Source organism: Brachycentrus maculatus, unplaced genomic scaffold (assembly GCF_059751285.1).
Source record: "Brachycentrus maculatus isolate JH-2025_06_01 unplaced genomic scaffold, ASM5975128v1 h1tg001811l, whole genome shotgun sequence".
In the NCBI taxonomy this organism is placed as follows: Eukaryota; Metazoa; Arthropoda; class Insecta; order Trichoptera; family Brachycentridae; genus Brachycentrus; species Brachycentrus maculatus.
In genome coordinates, this window is record NW_028282396.1 from 2,177 (window position 1) to 23,420 (window position 21,244).

At 39.3% G+C, this 21,244-nt stretch overlaps 1 non-coding gene across 1 annotated transcript; it reads right to left on the bottom strand.

The window, feature by feature from the left end:
* Positions 1 to 20,085: 20,085 nt before the first annotated feature.
* On the bottom strand, positions 20,086 to 20,157 carry TRNAQ-UUG (transfer RNA glutamine (anticodon UUG)). Its single transcript has one exon. It is a non-coding gene; the product is annotated as a tRNA-Gln (tRNA).
* Between the last annotated feature and the right edge of the window lie 1,087 nt (positions 20,158 to 21,244).

The window sequence follows — 21,244 nt, forward strand, 5'->3', positions numbered from 1 at the left end:
TTCTCTGGGGCTCGTTTTCCTCGAATTCCTAACACTCTAGCGGATCTAATAAAGAATGTGTAAATAATCGTAGCACATCGAGGAGGCAATAATGAAGATTAAGAAAACTTACTGCAATATTGTTGGGATCGGAAAAGTGCTGCGCCGCATGCTCGATTAAAATGTGAAAACGAGAATGGATTTTATCGAACTCGAAGATTACATTGTCAAAAACGAACTACTCAGGAATGTACATATCCTCTGAACTTAGAAAATCAATTTTTCCCTTGAACTCGATCCTGCATTGGTGAGCGAGCTTGCCGCATCCAAGTAGTTTTTCATTGAGAAATTCTAAAACATGTCCAACATATCCAAGATCATGAGCACAGGCCATAAAGCGCCGATCATCAAAATCGAGTTAAACTCCTCAAGCGGGTTCATTAAGCAGCATGAAAAAGATCAGTTCGAATAGTTAAAGAACTTAAAGCATATTAGCTTGGAGTAGCTCTATTTAAAAGCATAAATGTGCGAGCTGACTCCCAAATAGGCAGATTACATCTCTATCGGCATCAGTAAAAACGTGAGTCTGCGAGTCATCGATTTGAACCTATGGAAGTACCAAAATCTGTAACATAGCAATTAAATCAAGAATTAAGGGCTGATTGCAATCATGAATGCAATTCAAAGCATCCTACCTAATTTAGAAGAACTTTATCTATCGGTGTCCAGCAATTCACTCAGACTGAATGCCAATTTGGTTTAGTTATTCGACCTCACGAAAGCCATTAATTTGAAAAAACTAGAATTAAATTTAGGGTTCAATGAGATAGATCTTTAGTCATTTCAAGGCCTTATTCGATGTATCAGTAATTCTAATAGTATTGAACATTTACGCTTGGATTTCTAGAGAATGAGACTCAGCCATATACACTTCAATAGAGGAATAAAGGAGCTTGGCAAATTAAAAAGCTTATAATACTTTACTCTCAACGTCTCCAACAACTCCATCCGCGACGAAGGCATTTTCGGAATATCTGATATCCTTTAGTCGTTTGCTAATTTATCGGAATTTGCTCTGATCCTGAGACAGTATTTTTTACTTTATTCAGTGCATAAATCGGCGATAAAGGATTCTGCTAGTTTGCAAAGTCTCTAGCATACAGCTCGAACACTTCCAAACTGCACAAAATCAAACTAAATTTTCTAGGGAACAGCATTACGGACAAAGGGCTGAAGAGCGGTCTGAACTCGATGGAAAATTTGAGCATGGTGGAATAGGTCGACATTAACTTCTCCAACAATAAAATTTAGGATCTAGGGGCTAAATGGATTGGTATGGCTTTGGGGACAATGAGAAAACTCTAAAAAATTCGCCTTGTTCTCGATTCGGCTGGCATATCTGAAAAGGGCTGCGTGTATATTGGCCGCATGATATCTCAACTCTAGAAATTATTACACTTGGATCTCAGTTTGAAGGAAAACGAAATTAAGCTCAAAGGAGTCCAGTATATCTGTCAGGGTCTGCTTTCGACAAAAAAGATAAAAAAGTTAAAGATAGTGTTATAGGGCACAAAAATAGGAGATTATGCCGCAAATTATTTAGCGGGATGCTTGCTAAAAATGCGCACCTTAGTTAGCGTCGATTTGAACATGTAGAACTGTGACTTAGGGGAGGCAACAATGTAAAACATCACAAAATTAGTAAAATAATGCAGCAGTAAAGCATAGGAAATCACAGTGAGCATGCGCAGGAATAAATAGATCCGGACATAGTTATATGAACAAATTAAAAAAGAGCTGAGCAATAGCAAATTCGCAATAAGAGTCGACAACCCCAGCTCGCTTTTATAATATTCTAAAGCTTCTTTTTGATTCATCGATCAAACTATATATATTGCTTTTATTGTTTAAGCGAAATGAAGTCTAATTGGGCTCACATGAGGCATTGTTTCATTAAATAGGGTTAATATAAATATAAATTTGCCTATTTAGCTCTTTCTAAGAATTAATATCATTCTTTCTTTGTTCTTTCTTCATCTTTGCTCTTGCTCCAATCACCCGAATATCTTTTGGCCCAACACATTGAATATCTGAGAAGCAAGCTGCCTGACCATAAAGTTCACCCACTTATCAAAGACAACCTTTTTCGAAATAAACTCGTCTTTCATTTCGTATTTCTTCAGGCCGACATTGATGCCATCCAGTCTCTTGATCACACTCTCAGTGTTGTACCAAGCTTGCACATTTACCTCATCAATGATAAAATTCAGATAGTACTCAGGAATCAGAGACTCTAATTCTAACTCCTCCTGCATTTGCGCTTTCGATTCAGTTTCTGGCAGTCGATTGAAAAAGAATTGATAAATTATTTGATATATTTCTTAGGTTATGCGAATTTTAAGGGGATTGAAATGAACTTGCAATTTCTCAATGAAGTTCCACTCTAAGTTTATTTAATAAGCGGAGAATAAATGCTATTTGATATTTAGACTGAAAGCTAATCCTGATTTCTCCTGATGTTGATTATCTTACATTTAACTATTGAACTTATTATATTTGTTTTAGTTGCTGTCGTTCATTACTAAAAATTCACAGTAAGGGCTTTGCTTATTCTTTTAGCGGCAGTTGAGTATCTTTAAATTATGAATTTAAAGGTTGGTTTATTTCGCGTTTGATTTCAATATGTTAATGCTGACATTGATCTTCGAAGATTGAAGTTAAAGAAAAGGCGTCATATTTTTTATGCCAGGGTTACTCTTCAGCATTGCTTCCTAATTGGAGTGTTATTCAGTTAAAAGCAGAATGTTAAACTCATCCAAATTGAATGTCAGTTTAAATTAGAGTGGGTCTGGTTACTGCTGGTTCTTCTTAATTGCGTCAGAATAACTCCACTGGAGCTTATTCTTGATATTGTCTCTGCCTTTTAGAATCATTTATGAGTATTTATCTTTCCACTAGAGGTATACCTGCTTTTTTCGTTAGCGGGAATCGACCAAATCGATAATGATTTGGCTGATTTATTTCAGGATGCTCAGGTTATTCTGAGTGAGCTTTAATTATCCTTTGTGGAATGTTGCATCAATGTTTGTGAATCTCTCGATTGCGAAGTATTTATTAGATGCTGCCAAGGCATTGAGCTACTCTAAGTAGAGGGCAGAAACCTACTAGTTTTTCTGCTTCTGCAGGGCAAACGAGAGTTTCTCAGCATTTAAGATCTTCTCCGCTTTTAGATAGCTGTCAGGACTGTACTATCTGCCAAATATCCACAAATGGTTCGGGTGCTGGTCCACCCATATTTCGAGGTTTAATAGGAAGAAATGCACGAGCATCCTTGGGTCGACTTGGTATTTATCCTGCACAATGTACCTTTCATTGTAATGGATCTTGGCGTTGCTTTTGGTTGTCAGCAGAAGCAGCCTTTTGCTTGTTTTTAGGCCGATTTCTATATTCTTAACGTTGACGAAGAACTTCAAGTTCGCTACAATCTTTAGCCGCCGTCGGTTGTTTCTCATTACCGTGACAACCACTTCTCGAAACTTCTGAATCGCACTCCTCTCAAAATATTTCTTCTTTTCCTATAGTTGCTTCATATTGTTAGCAGCAGTCGCCCCCAAAGTCTTCATCAGCGAGTTTATCACATTCTTCAGCTGCACAGACAGCTCAATTTTGATATTTTGGATGTCAATCAGCTTTTGAATGTACGCTATTTTGCCATTTTATAATTAAGCGAACATCCGCAACCGCAAATCAAGGTTCCTGGATATGAAAAAGACCTATCGGAAGAGTTTTCGGTCTGACATGTGTGATTTCAGCTCCTCCTAAGTTATCGAATGATAGAGTTTCAAAAACCTCCTCGCAGATGCTTCATATGCAAATTGCTTTTTATGTAGCGTAACAAGCCGAGCCAAAACTGAGTCAAACTTCAGATTGAAATAATTCATTTTCCATTATTACATTTTTGCCTAGGAATTCATATTCATCTATAAATTGTCCAAAATTAATTGTATTTTGTTTTAACTGTCAGAAAGCTATAAGTAAAAATCTTTTATTTGCCCTTTAATTTTTATATTCTTTATCACACTGAATATTGACAATTACTTTTATTTGTCTTTTAATTGCAAGTTGGCTGCCATCGAGAAAAGCTGCATATAACTGGCATCAGAGTTCTATTTGCCAGTCAGGACTCCTGCTTGCTGCTGGGACTTCGGCTGAACGAGACCATAAACAATGAGCCAATCATTCCTGAGCTGTTTGATCGTTGAAATATCTCGGATCATTGCATCCGATATCAATAATCTATTCTCAATGGCTTATTCGCCTTATTTTTCAGAAGATATGGAATCGACATTGGCTTGGAAATATAGTTATAAATACGGTTAAATATATTTGCTTTTGAGTATAAAGTGCTGCTGCGCTAATTACAAGATTAAATGCTGATCTGTCTTTAATTGCATGTATTACACTTTCACGGATGTTTGAATGAGATTCGAACAGAGATTAATGGGTCCCATAACCATCGCGAGGTGTTTTGTCTCATAAGGAGTCAGGCCAGTGAGTATCTTCACATTGATTGCATCCTTTTTGCGAATGTTCACAATCCAGTAGGCCGATTTGTGCATGATGTGCCAGTATGGCTTATATTTTACTTATGCTATGCTCTTTTTCGATTGCAAGGTGGCCAGGAATTAGTCTGTGTTCTGGAAGCGGTTTAGGGCATGTTAGTATTTTAATAGATTGCGGTGGATCTCACGGATTCCTGAGAGCAGGCATAGCCCTGTGTTTATTTAAAGGTTTCCGATTTTTATATCCTGTCTGATGTGTTCTTTGGTTTCTTCGTAGATGTTCTTGGTGCGGATGTGTTCGAATGAGCCCTTGATCTATGCACATGTAATCACAGGAAGCGCATAATCACGCACTGTTAATTATAGGTTTTTAAGTTCGAAGTCCATTGATAAGTTCTTGGCACGGATCAAGCGAGGTTATTCTGAAGTACTCTTCCCTTCAGCATGATCTTCTTATTTTTGATACTACGCTTTTAATTATTGGATCCATTTTTGGACAGCGTTTTCAGTACCTTCTGTTGTGGCCGAAAGTGGCTTCAACTCGAGAGATACACTGGCAATTTTCAATTAACAAAGATTATATGTTTTTAAGGTCTGCTTGAGATAGCTAAGTATTTCGCTCTGGTTGTAGGGCTTGGGTGTACAATAGTAATCTCGATAGAATCTCATTTTGTTGAGGAGCGCACGATCGAGGTAGCCATCTTCAATGCCCATCACCAGATTGGTCACCTTGATCAAGCAGTTAGCAGACTAATTCTCCATGAACTTCCTGTAGGACTTCCGATCATTTTTAATCTTATCATTGTTCTTGTTCTCGAGGAAGCCAGTTATATAGGGCTCGAGCTGGTTGAATGCCTTTAAGTAGTTTATGAATCTCTGCTCAATGTTCAGTATGATGGTCGAAGTTTCAGGCAGCAGTAGAATTGGTGATTTTATGTGGATGAGTGATTTTTACTGTCTCTTGCTGCCTGTGCTTTCGATCACAGGGAAAGTTTTTATAGTCACCGAGGACACAGTCAGCAAAGTGTGTAACGACTCCTTGTTGATGTTCGCTCGGTGCACCCGCAGCTTTTACGATTCCGTGTTTTATTGCTTTATCTTTGTGTTGATGACATCGCATTTGCCCAACGAGAAGTATAGCTCTACCAGCTGGTTGTCGTTGTCGACCTACTTTTACACTTGCAATTTGCGGATGACTGCGATCTCGTCAGCGTAGTTCAGGACAACTTTACCCAATCTGACTGTCTTTTTCGATGATTTTCCACTTCCATTTGCCGTATTCCTCGGAGCATTATTGTTGGTGTCCGCATTGGTAGTGCCACCTGCAATCTCAGAGTCATACTCCTCTTCATCAGCCTCCATCCCTATTTGCAGCAGTTGCTTGAAAATGACAAAACCTAAGAGGTAGTCCTTCAGAGTCTGATAATTCTGCATCATATGAATATCCTCCGTGAACAAAAGCAACTAATTGGCATGCTGCGACTGGTTATAGTACAGTCTGAATTCTGTGACATAAAACTATTTGGTGCCCTGATATTACATTTGAATTCGTTTGCAGAGGAGCTCATGGGTAATCTGGATCTGCGCGCTGTTTTCAGTGTTGTTATTGCTTATTATGCGGCGCTGTTTGTAGGTTGCGCCGGTTAGAACAATGCTGTGTTGGAGTTAGGAGATGTCCATGTTTATGGAGATAGTTTTAGGGTTGTAGAGGATCACGCATTTGCTATGGCTACGGGGTGGAGTTTTATCGTTGTTGGTATTTGTTGCAGTTTTAGTTGGGTTCTCACTGCTAGAAGTATTAATCTTTTCTAAGATTCGAATGATCCATTACTCGACCGTCAACACCCCGTCTAAATGCATCTGTGTCAATTGCCAGTAATTCTCATAAAAAGCCTCTTCGTACTCCTCAAATGCTAGTCTGTCATTGACTAATGCGAACAGCTTGCCCAACAAAGCTAACTCTTCCTTCTGGCATGAAAATACCACATCATCATGCTCTATCTTTGTGACTTGAAGCCCCTATTTCAGAATGGAAACATTGCTGAGGGAGACTATATCCCTGTAGACAGTTTTATTGCTGCTTTGCTTATGGACAGGGATTTTGTCTTTTGCATTGTCTCTGATTTCTTACCTGGAATCCTGGCTGTTTATGCTATTTTTATGCTGAATGCGGATAATGTGATAATCTGAGTCTGATTGCTATTCGTCCTAATAATTATCATTTATGTTATCCAAGTTGTCCGAAATTTTTATTGTGGGAATGCCCAGATGCTCGCCCATATTGATTCGACTGTCTTCTTATCTCTTCTGGCAATCGCTGAATTAGCTGTTATGCGTTTGATACTTCCTCACCGACAGCTTTGAGTTGGCGATAGTAATGTCTGACTCCTTGAGTAAGAAATTGTCTATACGCAGTATTGCGCAATCGATGTTGGCTAAACATTTATAAGCTTAGCTTTTGTCGTACTGGTTTTATGCTAGATTGCGCATTTTTACCTGTGCTGTTGATATTGACACTGACACCTTGATTCTGTTGAGGCTGTCGCTGCTTTGTTACGACGGCTCATGGAAACGCTATTTATATTATTTTTGTTTATTCGCTGCGTCTTTCATTTAGAATCTGGAATCCTTAAGAGGCAATTCCTCCTATCTTTTACCCTATGCATACTGTCCTTGTTAGTTACTACTGCTCTTGTTAGTGTTGTTACTACTGTTGCTGTTGTTACTCCTGTTGTTATTACTGCCGTTGCTGCCCTCAGCAGATGCTCCCTGAAATGACATTTGACTCTGCATAAAATAGGAATTACAATAAGATGAAAGATGTCCTCAAGGTCAACAGGAGTGCTATTGCAATGAATGCTTTTGATGTCGACCTTGATTTGGATCTTCTTGAGTGATCTCTCCAATGAAAATGTAAATGGCACATAAACTGAAACTTGAATATCCTTGCTCAATATCAAGACATCCTCCATATGCTGAGCAGTCAGTATTTTTAACTGTGAAATCTCACCCATTAGTTTGAGGCGATGCTATTAGGTTTCAACTGTGGATGTGATATGGAGGGAAGGCAGGGTAATTAGGTACTCGGCAGTGCATTCCATCAGCATGACTAACTCCCGGATGTTGCGGATGCTGTGGTCGTTGCGGGACTAGTGCGGCTCTTTGTTGAATTTATTGAGGGCGTTGGCTGTGAGACCTGAGTTTTCGGGGAATAGTGATGGGAGGGGCGTGACAATGCATACTTCGCATTCCTCTACTACTATTTCGATGAGCTGCATGAGAACAAGAGTGACCAGATGCAGGATCGCGCCGATTGCTTGCATGAGTTGCCCATTCTTGGAAGGGGGTGATGCAGGCTAATTCTTCTTTGGGTTTTTTGACTGGCTGCGAGTGTTCTTGGTGTGATTCTGGTTGACCGTCGCTTTCATGTTCTGCGTGCCTCGGATGATATGTATGAGATTATACAGTATCTTGTGTTATTGGGCCGATGAGAGCATGTTGATCTTCTCGAGCTGGTCCAACAGGCTTCGATTCAGAATTATTTTGGGCTTTTTGATCATGATTTGCAGCTTGAACGCTTTATAGTTGATTTTGAATTTGAGAACAGGCACATATACTTTCAGCTACATGATGCCCCATAGCGGATGGGCCTTCTATAAGATTATATTCACGAAGTGGAAGGGGTGTTTGAGTTTTATGATGGCTGTTTTGAAATTGAACAAGTAAGCCAATGCGATGCTGAAGAGTTTGGGGAGCCCGAGGAAGAAAATGCTCGTTAAAGCAATTGAGAGCACGAGCCAATTCATCTGCTTACTATACGCTTTATATTATAATATAATAGACTATCTTGCATATGCTCTCCTGTATTGTCTGTATTGACTGGCACAAGATCAATACATGTTCAGTATGCATTATAATAATAAATAAATGATTCGTTAATATTGCAAACCCCATCCCCATCCCTCCGCCAACCCTAGCAAATACTCCTCAGTCACAGTTTACACTCCCTCCCAATATCCCGTCTCATCTGCCACAGCTGATACAGCTGCTACAGCTGCTACAGCTGCCACATTTGTCGATCAGCCATACCTCAGCAATTGCAGCAACAGAATGAAAAACAATGTGAATACTGAGTAGCATAGCAGATGCTCATAGTATTTGAAGAGTCTGTAGTGTTCAAGTGTGACTCATAATAACAATGAGTCCTATGAAATTAGTTGGATTGATGGGCTCGTGGATAACATAGACCGCAAGCAGGACAATAAAGACCGTAAACATGACAATATAGACAGTAAGCAAGGCCATTACTCCACTGCAAAAAGTATCGACTTCAAGAGCAGTAAGGAGAACATTAATGATAGAGGCAAATATGCACATGATGCGTACACTTTCAAAAAAAATAGCAATATCTCCACTTATAACAGCAGCACCCCTACTTACAGCACCCCTACTTACAGCAATGGCCTGGCCGAAAGAAGTATCAATAATGAAACTAAGTACAGGTATAATCTGAACAATCAGGATGTACAACCACATAATCAACGACTCACTTAAAAGTAGTTATCATCTTAGAATAATCGCAGAGAAATCACCATACAATCAAGGTACGCCTCCACCAGCGCAACCATCACATCCCTCAAGAGCATGTCCACCAATCTCAATCTGTAGCCATAGAGCATCAATAAATAGCATTTCCTCAGAAACAGAGAGCGAGCCAACAGTATCAGCACAATAGACCCTCACAATAGCATCTACACAATGGGCCCTCGCAATAGCAACACCGATGATACTCACACCAACTACAAGGATATGAGAGAGCGAACAGGCAAATATGCTTACACTTGTGACTAGAACAATCTTGGTAAGAAAGCCAGTGGAAGCATTGAAAGCATAGGCAGGATCAAAAAGGCAGTCAATGCCAATGGTCACAGCGTAAAGCACGGGGCGATCAGGCCCAATCTACTCGAGCGCACCATTATAGAATAGCCCTATACACGAAAGTATCCACTCGCTGAGAAGGATAGAAAGAGTGTGAAGTAGGAGATAAAAATGGATGTGATGGTCTCCAAATTGAATAAGGTGCTCACCAACATTGCCAATAAGTCCAAATCTCTCTCCAGCTACACCCACCCGATCTGCACCCAGGCCGATGATGCGTACATGAACAAATAAAGATTAGATGTGAAGGTAGGTTTGCCAACTAAAGAAGATGCCAAATACTCATATCCGCATTAATAGCAGTCTAGAAATAGGCACAGCGAACACGACAGAACATAGCCAAATAAACAGGAAGGCCGAAACAACAGCCTATCGAATAGTAGATACTCCAGCAGGCATTTTAGTAAATAAAGCAGCATCTCTCAGGGCAAATAAAACAGTAAATAAAATAAGTATGATCACAAGTACGACCATAAGTATGATCATAAGCACGGCACATATTAGGATAGCAGAGACAAGAGCAACACTAAGACTAAAGCAGTAAATGATAACAGATGCAATGAAGATTATTCGAACCCTCTTTCTCATCACATCAGCCATTAAAATAGTTACAGTCTTAAAAAGAGCGAACTTTGTTCACATAGTGTCCCACGGTCCCCGAATGTGTCACGTTATGATGAATAAATGGGCAGAGTATCTGTCTTTAGCGATTACATGCAGCCTGAGTTGAAGGTATCTGAATCAATCAGAAGTAGTTGCCCCTCCTCGCGCAATGACACTCAACACAAAGGCATTGAATAAGCGACTCATCATAATACTCACAACGAGGACATAAGAGGAGTAATTTAAATGAAATAGAGAGAGCAATACTATGCTAAAATTAAGTAAAAGTGCAGATAAATATAATTGAGCAAGATCAATGACAAATAGCATTCGAAGTAGCACCAGTAGCACCAGAAGTAACATTCGAAGTAACATGTTCGACAAAATTATGCAGAACAGCAAACTACAAAATACAGCCAAAGTAAGAATAAAAAGAAATCGAAATAAAGATACATGTAAAGCATGCGCCGATCCCTGGGCAAGCACATCCCTAAGTAAATCATTATCGAGTAGTCGTCATCATAATTCGGATCAGCCTCCCTTTTATCGTCGAAAGAATCTTTGCCGATCACATCCCCACCCCCAAATGCGAACATCAGTGTTCAATTGACCGAACTGTATGAGAGACTTATTGAACACAGACATAAGATGCCGTCAATATAGGAGTACCAGTAACTCAAATACATTTTAGGAGCGGCATTCAAGGCTTTCAGGGATAGCAAGAATGAAGTTCGATTGATGCACAAATAGTAATTCTTATCGATTTGTGAGCGTTGCATGACAGGCTTATCTCATGAGGAGATCAGCAGCCTGCAGCAGACACTCACTTCGTTCAATCTCAATCACAAGGCCAGTGATAGTAACCACAGCATCGGAATTGGGCTCATTGACAATACCTGCATGGTCAAATCACTCTACATCCACAACAATCGTGATCAGCCCTACAACTTCAAGGATAATGGAGATAGCCATAGCAATGGGGATAGCGAGAACCAGAGCTATCGATAGTAGTCGAAGTATCGATCCTCCAACGTATCCGAAGTTGTCGGCAAATACGAGTTCCATCCAAATGCCCCACTCAATGCGAACACTCCCTTCATCAACACGGGCATGAATGATAGCCAGACAATCCAGTATAAATAGAATACCACATCTCTACATCCAAACATTAATGGAAACATCAAGAATAGAAGCAATTTCGAGTAGATGTGTCAGCAGCTCAATACAAAACTCAACCAATATCTCACAACAATCGATACCAATACCTATAAGTATAATATAAGCCACAAGGCTATGGGCGGCATGCGTATGAATATTAAGAATGAGGATATCAGCCTTATTAGTGAGGTTTCTACTATTCATGCGAGGCATTAAGATGAGTTTGATGCACTCAAAAAATAAAGATAATGCAGCCTGCACTGTATGAACAACATTAATGAGAGAATACCTCTCGAGTTTAAAGAGTTATCGAAACACTATTGGGATAGTGCCAGGCAATGAGTTTATTCCTTATATTTAGTTGCATCCGTATAACATATGTGTATGTGTAAATGTGTATATGTAAATGTGTATGTGCATGTATAAATGAGAATATATAAATATATATGTGTAAATGATATTGATATAAATAATGAAGAACTTTTTAGAGTTCAAGCAAACCCCGCACAACCGCGAGACCAATAAAAAATTGGTAAAAATCCTGCACACTCTGCTCTCCAACGAGTGTTCCGTGCAATTCAGAAAACCAGTCGCCCATAAAGGTACTTTCTCCAATTACAATAGCACTCGGACTCGAAGGCTACAAGAAAATAATAAAGAAGCCAATGGACCTCAATCAAATTCGACGAAACAACAACGAAAACAAATACAAGTTTGTGGAGGAGGCCTTCGATGATATTCAACTGTGCTGGAATAACTGCATGATGTACAATAATGAGTCCTCGGTGGTCCATGCACAAGCTGTCAAAATGGAGCAGATGTTCTGGGATCACCTCCACGATAACTTCGGGGTACTCTATGCTGAGTTAGAGCCGTTGATTAGAGTCGACAATCGGACTGGAAACTTCGATTTGGCGGTCAATGCAAATTCGAGCAAGAATGCCCAGGAGGAGCGATGTTCCAAAGAGCATGTGAACAACAAAATTGAAAAGTAAAGCATGATGGAGATGGAGTAGAGAGGCGCCGACTCGTAGATAATGGGGAACCAGGCCTCCAACAACTACTCGGACAAAATGTAAGAGTAATAATGCGACAACTCCTCGTCCAACAATAATAACCCCCTAAAAAATGCACGCAGCCTCGAGCACGAGGGCCAGTCTCTGGGGGAGCCCAACAATGAAGACAAAAATAACCCGAACGCGAGCAGCATTCATGAGAATATGTGTCCAAATACTCCCGAGATCTGCATCCCAGTTTGTGAGCCCATCGAAATTCGACTCAATGAAACCCCCACCAAGCAAATGATTGAATAACTCAACCAGCATATTATGGCCAACGGGTATCATTTGGATAAAAATGTTATGGAGCAGATACTGGACATACTCATCATTTCTGAAAAGTAAAATATCATCCACGATAAGACATCCCCTGACTTTAACGGAAACACGAGTAACAATGCAAATGGGAATATAAATGGCACTCTGAACGGAAGCATGAATGGGAATGTTAATGGGAACAGCAGCAACATCGGAAAGTATCACAACAAAGGCAGCAACAGTGGATAGCTCAGTTTTAACATGAGTAAGATGCATTTGAGCACTTACTATCGAATTTGCAAAGTGCTCAAAAGGGAAACCGCCTTATCTATCGAAATTATTTAATGAATGATTCAAGAAGTATCAGTAATCGTTATATCTCTTAAATTTATCATCGATTTATACATTAACCGCAGTTTTAATCTTTAATTATAAAATGAACAGAGAAATTCTCATTGTTTTTAATCTCTTGTAATCATTATTTGAATATCATGGACGAGCTAACAAAGCAGAGAGTGGATGAAGTATTGGCAGCATACCCAGTAAAAGAACTGCCGGCCATTCAATACTCAATGGAGTTTTATGCAATTGATCAAAGAGATCCGACAAGGAAATCAACAATGGAATTATTTGCTTTACAAGCGAAAGAACAGATTAATTTTTGGAAAAGTACGATACTTATAAATTCAGCATAAGTTCAACACAAGTTCAATGTAACAATTTACAAGTAAATCTAACCACCCAAAAAGTTACTTCCAACAGAAAGAATATAATTATTCATTATCCAAATGCTTTATGCGTTGCTCTTATACTTTAGGGACTTCTTCTTTGAGAGCTATAAAAGGAATTATTGGCTGATAACAGCATTATGGATTCTCTTATACGTCTTCTCAGTCTTATTAATGGCATTACTGTGCACCAGTTTATATAAATCAACTCTACGAAACAACTTATACAAATAATTGGAACAAGCTGAAGAAGAATTGGCAAGAACGCGACGTAGAATAAGATGATGAATATCTAAAAATATAATATCAAAGATATTGTCTTAAATTTATCATAAATTGTTAATTCATACCGCCTTATAGACTCAGAGCCATTGAACAATAAACGCATTGTATTTATAATTTTAAACTGTCTTTAATTATTGACACTTTTAAGCTCTCATAATCAATTATTTGAACTATGATGGACACTGATGGGCTAACAAAGTCGAGAGTGGACGAAGTATTGGCAGCATACCCAGTAAAAGAATTGCCGGCCATTCAATACTCAATGGAGTTTTATGCAATTGATCAAAGAGATCCGACAAGGAAATCAACAATGGAATTATTTGCTTTACAAGCGAAAGAACAGATTAATTTTTGGAAAAGTACGATACTTATAAATTCAGTATAAGCTAAAGTGAAGTTGAATTTAAAAGTTTTCGAGTAAATCTAACAATCATCCAAAAAGGAACTTCCAACAAAAGAAATAGGGTTAGTCATTGTCTCTTTGCTTTGTAGATTGCTCTTAATCTTTAGGAGCTATAAAAGGACTTATTGGCTGACAACAGCATTATGGATTCTCTTCTTTGTCTTCTCAGTCTTATTAATAGCATTACTGTGCACCAATTTCTATAAATCAAGAATACGATAACACTTATACAACTAATTGCGACAAAATGGAGAAGAATTGGCAAGAACGCAATATAGAAGAAGGTGATGAATATCTAAAAATATAATATCAAAGATATTGTCTTTAAATTATAATAAATTGTTAATGCATACCGCCTTATATCCGCCTTATATAGACTCAGAGCTATTGGACAATAAACACATTGTATTTTTAATTATAAACTGCCTTTAATTATTGATACTTTCAATCTTTCATAATCATTATTTGAATATCATGGACCCTTAGAATTCAAGGCAGCAGAGAGTGGATGAAGTATTTAAAGAATGCGGACGAAACGGTCACTATTTGTTCGATCAATCAATTCTTACATTGAGGGACATTACAAAGTTAATGAGAATTTAAGCCATCGATTAAGCAGATCCGATAAAGAAATTACAAATTGAATTAATTGCTAAACAAGCACAAGAAGAGATTGATTAGAGGAAAAGTACAGTATTTATTAATTTAGGAAAAGATGAACAGAACTTAAAGATTTTACGCCGTGTTCAATCAATCCAACGAGTCAATATGACAGAAGAGAGGATTAAAAAGATTCTTAAAATTGTCATAGTAGTCATATTATTCGTAGGAATAGGGGCAATAGGGTACGACTATTTCTATCCACAAAAAATACAGCAAAACTAATAATTTTCCTCGTAACAGACTCAAGAAAAATTGCCAGACGATTTATTGTCACAGACTCAAGAAAAATTGCCAGACGATTTATTGTAACAGACTCAAGAAAAATTGCCAGACGATTTATTGTAACAGACTCAAGAAAAATTGCCAGACGATTTTTTGTAACAAACTCAAGAATAATTGTGAAGAACGGCGGAAAGAAGAAAGTGATAGTATATAAAAATATTAAATATCAAATTGCTAGCATCAAACAGCAGCACAATTTAATTAATTAGCATGTAGAAATGTTGGATACCCTGATTTAATGAACAGTTCCTAAGTAAAATTTTGACTGGAAAAGATTCATCAAATCAATTTGTTATAATGTGAATATAGGGTTATTTGTTAAGCTATTCATGATCAATTGAACTGCTTTTCGCTCGAGAAATGTTTGGAGTCAATTTCTTAGACTTTAACTGATGTTTTTTTCCCATCGAAAACACCTGAAGTACTTTAATCAGCAATTGCGCTGCTCCCATTAATGCTCGCCTTGTATTTATAGACTATGAATGCAATTATAGAAATGAGAGCGACTCCTCCTACGACTCCTCCAACGATCGCTCCAACGGGAATAGCATTTTCTTCGGGATTATGTTATTCTTCTTCTTCTTGTTATTGCTGTATCTAGTTATCGTAAAAAACGCCAATATTGCTGCTGAGAACTGGATGAGGAAACGTTGCGGATTCCAGGCCTGACAAAAAGGATTGGGCTTAATCTGAAGAGTCAGCAGAAACTGCGCCGTTTACTTATGTGGATCCTTCTTTCAACTCGTTTAAAACAATTTTGGTGCTAATAACCTTCAGTGCTGCCGCTATTATATTCACAATTTCCTCACTACCTCCAGCATCCAGGAATGAGGCAAACAGAGTGTTGAACTTGTAGTAGAATCCAACAACGCGTCGACTGATGCATTGGGTGCCATTCAGAATTTTTTCGCTGTTGCAGCTCGTACAGAAGTTGGCCTCCATGAAGCAAGTTTTGCATTCGAGACTGCAGCTTTCGCATGTATCCGAAAACACTGCGCTTGTGATTCCGCTTTGATCCATTGATGCTATGGGTTGGTAGAAGCCAGCTGAACAAGTTTGACAGGAAGTTGCGCTATCACACTTCTTGCAAGCAGAAGAGCATGCTGTGCACGAACCTTGATCGATGTAGAATCCTGGAAGGCAGGTAAAGCAAGTCGATGCATCACAAGAACCACATTTTTCGGCACATCTTACACAATTGTTATTCCCAGTATCTCTGTAGGTTCCTGGAGGGCAGAAAGAGCAATCGGGATTGCAAGCTATATCCGCAGAGCAAATGCCATTGCTGAGAAGGAATCTCTTAGCACATTTCGTGCAACTTGTGGCATTGCATTCAGTGCAAGGGAATTTGCATGATTCAACGCAAAAGATCTTTGAGTTCAGTTCAGCAATTGCATATCCCTTATAGCATTCTTGACAGTTGCCATTGCTACAGACGGTGCATCCCACTGGGCATCTCTCGCACTTGTTCTCAATCAATTGAAATCCATCCACACATCCGGTACATATAGTGATGTTCTTGGCATCGCATGAACCGCTGCATCTCCCCAAACACTTTATGCATTTGCCATCAGCCTTGAGAGCATGTCCCTTTTTGCATTAGAGGCAGACCGAAGATTGGCAAGAGAGACAGTTCGAAGCACATTTTTTGACGCACTCAGTTCCTTCGAGAGTGAAACCCCTTTTGCAAGAAAGACATGATGTAAGATTGGTTGGACTGCAGGTCAGACAGTCTCCACTACATCTCGAGCATGAACCGTTGTTGTTGTTGATCTGGTTTGCCATGCATTAGGTACAGACAGTTGCACTTGAGCATTTTAAGCAATTCCATCCACATTTTTTGCAAGCAGTTCCTACGAGATAATGCTTGTCATCGCAGGTCTCACAGTTCTCTGGCACAGTGGTTGAACAGACTGCGCATCCTTCTCTGCACTTCACAGCTTAACCTTTGAACACTACAATTCCATTGTCATATTCGTGGCAACTTCCTTCATCTCCGCAACTTTTACAGTTTTCCGGGCATGGCTTGCATACACCTTATCGATTGGGGTATAGTCTTGGAGCACATTTGAGGCAGATTGCGGGATTTGATGAGTCACATGATGTACATCCTTGACCACAGCTAAGGCATTTTCCCTACGAGCCAAGGTAAAAACCAGCTTGGCATTGATAGCAAGTTGCATTGGGGGGGCTGCGCATTCGAGACACTTTCCCGGACACATTTGACATTTTCCATCGACCAAAGAGCTTCCATCGAGGCACGAAAGGCAAACAGCTCTATCACTTTATAAGCACTTGGCACAGAGTCCTTGATTGCATCTAAAGCAAGTGCCATCAGCAGCAGGTGCATCTGAGAAAGGAGCTTTGCAAGTCAAGCAGTAATTGAGATCTGCAGGTCGGCATGTTTTGCAGGGGTCGTTGCAAACTTTGCAGGCAGTGCCTGAAAGAGTAGCAGGGGCTTTACAGCTTGTGCAAGTTGCTGGGGCTGCATCTGCACAAGTTCGACAATTAGCATCGCAAGGCACGCAAGTAAAAGCACTGGATAATGAGAAGCCTGGTCTGCAGGCGGAACACTGGAAGTTGGTGGCACAGTTAATGCAATTTGGACTGCATCTCTCACATATGAGCTGATTCAGGCCGAAGCCAGTGATGCATTCTTAGCATCTTGTCAATGTATATATCTTTTACATGACATGGTTGAGAATTCTATCAGCAGTGATGTTGGTTGAAAGCATAAGATTGATGAATCGAGTAACATGAACCTATACTCCAGGGTCACGTGGATTAATTGCTGTAATATTTGCTACATTGTTCATAACAAATAGCACAATTTGCGCATCAGTAGCTCCCCCGACAGTTTTCAAGTAGTCGTAGACAATAGTGAAGAGCACCCATAAATCTTGGTTGATAGGCACCGTGTTGGTGTCATAATCCATTAATGCTGCTAAGGGGGCTGCATTTGGAATATTGGCGACTGTCATTTTTATTTGATCCAAAATGGGGGTTGCAAAGCTTGTCAAAACCTGGGAAGAAGCATAAGTGCATTTGTTGCATGGGAACTTGCATGGTCTGCACTGACCTGCAAACAGAAGGAATCCTTCATTACACACTTAGCACACTTGGGTGGTGTCCACACATTTGGAGCAACTGGCTGCCGAGCAGCTGGTGTCAAGGAGGCATTTATTTTAAGTTGCACTTACTACTCTAAGTACGTAGCCTGCTGCGCAAGTATAGCAATTCTCTGGGTTCTCTCTGCATCCTTGAGCTCCACATCTTGGACTGCATTGGAAACAGGTGCCATTGGCTGCATTGTAAGTCGGTCTGCAGGCAGAACAAGTAACTTTAGTAGCCACTATCGCGCAAGCAGAGCAACCCATCGGGCAGTTTCTGCACGATCCCGAGGGATCCTTGAAGAAAGCGACATTGCACGTCGTACAGGTGATAGAGTCTGTACAGGAGTTGCAATTCTGGGGGCATGTCTGCGCATAAAGAGTTATGCACAGAACTCCCAACCCCAACCCCAACCCCAACCCCAACCCCAACCCCAACCCCAACCCCAACCCCTTGAACAAGTTTATTGCATTTAAACACCCCATAATCAATGAAATCCCTAAATATTCAGTATTTAAATATGATATCGTTTGGATATGTTCATATGGCATCCTTTTGGAGGGTCGTCGATCTGATAATCATAAAAATTTTGTTTCATATTATTCAAGTGTTCCAGTTTTTCAGTTTCAGGGGCTCAGCATTACTCGCTCTTCTGAAGGGCCATGAGGGTATCTTTGAGTTTGGTGATCTGAAGCATTATTAATTTTTCAAAAGACTTTAATCATTTGTTGGCAACAATTATAATAGTTTTCGTCATCAAAACTGTATTTAACCTTCATTTTCAAATTACCCGTACTTTAATTTGAAATGTTTATTTTATTAGATAGATGTATTCTTAGAATCTTATCAATTTAATAAAGCTTATTAATTGCATAAATATATTTTCGTATTAATTAAATATGGCTTATTAATTGCACAGATATATTCTCTGATCAATTAAATAAGGTCGTTCATGATTCTCGAATTCATAGCTGCCCTTCTTCTGACCCACACCCTTTATATTTTAGCCTGTCGCAAAATGCGTAAGCCAAACTATTCGAACAAGACAATTTGGATCACAGGTGCATCTTCTGGAATTGGAGAATATCTCGCCTACTAATTCAACAGATGTGGGGGCAGCCTCATCTTATCAGCCCGTAATGTGAAGTAATTAGAACGAGTGAAGTCCCAATGTGAGTTTCCATAAAGAGTTGAAATAGTCAAGCTCGATATGACCAACTACGAGGAAATCTAAACAATCACAGCAAAAGTCTTAAAAAAACTCGAAGGATAAAAGAGGAAGCTTGACGTGGTGATCGAAAATGCAGGGGTATCAATGCGATGCGAGTTTAGGTAATACCACTTTAAGAATCACTTATCTATGTTCGATGTCAATGTGCATGGGCCCTACCGCCATATTCAATGTTTTCTTTAGCATATGATTCGGAATAAGGCTGGACATATCGTTGCGGTGACCAGTGCTGCTGGTAAACTTGCAACAACGTACCGGTCCTCATATGCAGGGTCAAAGCATGCATTGATCGGTATATTCGATTCATTAAGATCGGAACTGCATGAGCATAGCATAAAGGTGACCAATTTGATGCCTGGGTACATTCTGACAAACATTTCTAAAAATGCACTGGGGTCAGGAGCCGACGAGAAATTCGGAGCAACAGACGAGAACATTAAAAATGGCATGAAACCTGATAAATTCGCAAAGCTCTCAGTGCAGGCCATATATAATGGGGAACAGTAATTTCAAATCAGTGAAGGGCTGAGTGTTCCCTTTGCAATATTCCTCAGGAATATTTGCCCCGATCTCTTCTTTATGATTATTCGCTTGAATGGCAGGAACCAAGCGAAAGCCGTCAAAAACAAATCATAATGACAGGAATGATAAATTCATATGGCTATATACTTATCGCCACTCATATAAACTATTATTCTCCTCAAAATAATATTTAAAATTCACATTCACACATCCATGGACTGACTAACACCCCGTTTCTGGACTCTTGTCCTTTGATACTGCATTTTGTGCTTTTTGATTCACATCGAATGCATCGCCAATAAAAAGGACATACCGAGAATTGAACTCGGATTATTGGATTCAAAGTCCAATGTGCTAACCATTACACCATACGTCCTGAGGTATAATTTCAAATTATTACGGCTACTACTACCAAATCCGTGTTTAAATATGGTTCACACTCGATTTAATGTTCAGCAAATAAACTGATAATCAGATAGTAAATGCCTATTTGGACATTTAATTAATATTGTGGCAATGTTACTCCCAATAGTCTTGATTCCAGTTGATTTTAACTGACTGGTTAATTAAGATAAAAAATGAATTAGACGAATCAATATGGGTTACTATTTGATAATTTGAATGGATCAATCATTTGATGTCGTTGACATGAAGGTACCGCTCCATGTTTATAATGGCATTCTTGTACTTCAAGTTATTTCTGATGTTGTAAGAATGCAACACATTCATTGATTTCGCGTAATGAGCATATTCTTGAGTGTAGTAAGGATGTACTACTTTCTTTTTGTCGTAACAGCAGGATGCCAGCCAAGAGCAGAACCTAATCAGGGTGCTGTACAAGAAAAACTCCAGAGCAACCACAATTGCCAAGATTATATAAAATGGAAACCAAAGTTGTCTGCTCAATATCTCGCTTATGTCTGTAAATGGAATTTCCACCACGATCCTCATTGTTGTGTTTTAAATAATGGTACTATTCGCTGTGAGAATCCAGCAGTTAAACAAGGTCGCCACAATCAAGGCAAATGGGATAAAGGCTATTGGGAGAGCATTAAAAGATTAGCTGAGACCAACAATCCTGGAGGAGTTGTTTTGAAGGAGAGACCGGTTTGTCACATATTTTGAAAACAATGAAACAAATGCAAGTGGGAGCATCGCTGGAACTCCTGCGCAGAGGAATAGGCCGAGAAAGATGATCAAGTTGAAATAGGAATATTCAATGTATGCATTCAGCCTGAATGATGTAATTTTGCTGTTCATTTCCTTTTGTAGAATTTTCCCCTCATCGTTTTCAAGGCTTTCCTTATTGCTTAGGCATTTTGAGATAATGAAAAAGACCCATGTGAGAACAAAATCTATGAGGATATAATTGGTGTAGAGAGGTGAGACATTTTTATACCATAGCTTCGTGAAATCGATATTAAAATCCAAAGATTCCACATTTAGGAACTCACGGACATCAC